Raw genomic sequence first — 2,360 nt, 5'->3', positions numbered from 1 at the left:
GCGTCATCCGTCGGTAAAAATGCGCAACGTTTTAGTATCCATAGGGCCAGTTTCACCATCTCCGATTAACGTGATCCTTCGAAACTTACGAAAGAAAGAGACAAAGAATGAGTTTCGAAGGATCACGTTAATCGGAGATGGTGAAACTGCCCTTACATTTATTATTAAAATAAAAAATTAAATTATTTTTAAAAAATATAATATATAAATATAGGATATTGAAATGAGTAAAAAAGTTATTATTTACGTTTTATAAATGTTTTTATTGTTGTTATACAACTCTGCGTGTAATAAAATTATAATACAATAATATTATTGGCCTATACTACTACTACGTTTACGCGAGCGTTACTTCTGTAGTAACTTACGATAATTTCTTCGCGTAAACGAGATTTTCTTTCGCGTAAACGGGATTTTGTAGTAACTTATGATAATTTACTCCGCGTAAACGAATGCATTCTCATAAGTTACTATAGAAGTAACGCTCGCGTAAACGTAGTACTAGTTTACATTCTATGTTTACATTCAAAGCCTGTGAGGATTGTATACGAAATAATAAATAGTGTAAAGGATCTAAATCGTTTCATTATTTCATATGCAATCCTTAAGGTATTCCTTTCACGGAGGAGCGTATTTTGTAGGCGCTTAAGCAGGGCCTCAGCAAACTTGTATATTGCATTAAACTTATATAAAATCAAGTTATAATTATTATTATGTTTAATTATAAGAAAAAAGTGAAAATATTACGTGTATTTAGAAATTTTTTATTTTTTAGTAAATTTTACTGTCAGAACAATATGGCAACGCTGCGCTTTTCAGAGCGCCGATTGTAAAATGTTAAGTTGATAACAAAAGTGTCAATGTAAGTGTCAATTTCATTAATCAAAGAATATTACCAATCTTCTCCGTTCTTTCCAAATGTGGAAGTGGAATGCGTCGAAGGCCAAAGCGAGAGGCTGACGCAACGTTTCAGCAACGTTCAAGGACGACACACGTCCGTAGAAGATAGACGGAGGAAACGCCGGTCGTAGACTCTGAAAAATAGAACGACAATAATGACATTAATTTGTGCCGATTCTCGCTAAATTTACTAATTTTCGAATTATGATAACTAACTTACCAATCTTCTCCGTTCTTTTCGAATGTGGAAGTGGGATGCGTCAAAGGCCAAAGCGAGAGGCTGATGCAACGTTCGAGCAACGTTCAAGGACGACAAACGAGGTACGTCCGTAGAAGATAGACAGAGGAAACGCCGGTCGTCAACTCTGAAAAATATAATGACAACAATGACATTAATTTGTGCCGATTGTCGCTGGATTCACTAATTTTCAATTTATGATAATTAACTTACCAATATTTTCCGTTCTTTCTAAATGTGGAAGTGGAATGCGTCGAAGGCCAAAGCGAGAGGCTGACGCAATGTTTCAACGTTTCAGGATGATACACGAGACACATCCATGTACACATCCATACCGCACAAGATGACCGATCGTTGATTTCAAACACTTACATTACACAAGAAAATTCGGCAATAACTCATGTCGCGATCAGTCGCGATGCTCGTGATTGCTCGCCCGTTGTTGCCCGTTACTACGTGACGACGTGACCTACGTGACTCGGCCACTCGGCTCACGTGACTGATTCACTGACGCCATATTGAATTTTGGCTACGTAGTTCCATTTTTACGAGTAAGCCAGAATAGGTGGCGCTGAAACGCGAAACGACGAAATTGTACGGGAGAGTACACCTAAACAAATTTAGCCCCCCCAAGTGGAGTATTGATATATTTTTTTTTACCAATCGTTTGGTGGTTGATTGGTAGTATTTGGTACCGTATTCAAAACGTTCGGTAGTTTCTCGTTTTTCTAGGAAATCAAAAACAAATTTTTGATCTTCTTTTAGCCCCCCCACTTTGACTGTGGTAGTTTTGTTTTTTAATCGATTGGCGATTGATTGGCAATGTTTGGTACCGCATTAAAAACTTTTGATGGTTGCGCGTTTCTTTAAAAAATCGAAAAAACAAATTTTTGATCTTCTCTTAACCTCCCCACTTTGACTGTGGTAGTTTTTTTTTTTTTTTAATTGATTGGCGATTGATTGGCAATGTTTGGTACTGCATTGAAACCTTTTGGTAGTTTTGCGTTTTAAAAAAAAAGAATTAATTGTCAACAAATTTTTAACCTTCTTTAGCGCCTACACTTTGACTGTTGGAAATTTTAAATTCTTTTTTTACCAATCGTTTAGTGGTTGATTGGTAATGTTAAGAGCTGTAAGTTATTGAAAATTTTATTTTAACATTCCAGTTATGTATAGTGACGATTGCACACATTGACTAATGCTGCGTTCCCACTACACGCGT

General features: G+C 36.3%; 1 long non-coding RNA gene across 1 annotated transcript; it reads right to left on the bottom strand.

The window, feature by feature from the left end:
• Positions 1-393: 393 nt before the first annotated feature.
• On the bottom strand, positions 394-1,568 carry LOC112456800. Its single transcript, XR_003041018.1, has 3 exons — positions 1,352-1,568; positions 1,121-1,265; positions 394-1,034 (listed from the first exon to the last, which is right to left on the bottom strand). It is a non-coding gene; the product is annotated as an uncharacterized LOC112456800 (long non-coding RNA).
• Between the last annotated feature and the right edge of the window lie 792 nt (positions 1,569-2,360).

Source organism: Temnothorax curvispinosus, unplaced genomic scaffold (genome assembly GCF_003070985.1).
Source record: "Temnothorax curvispinosus isolate PA1 unplaced genomic scaffold, ASM307098v1 QBEX01007197.1, whole genome shotgun sequence".
In the NCBI taxonomy this organism is placed as follows: domain Eukaryota; kingdom Metazoa; phylum Arthropoda; class Insecta; order Hymenoptera; family Formicidae; genus Temnothorax; species Temnothorax curvispinosus.
The sequence above is the reverse complement of the archived record's forward strand: the minus strand, read 5'-3'. Positions and strand labels throughout refer to the sequence as shown.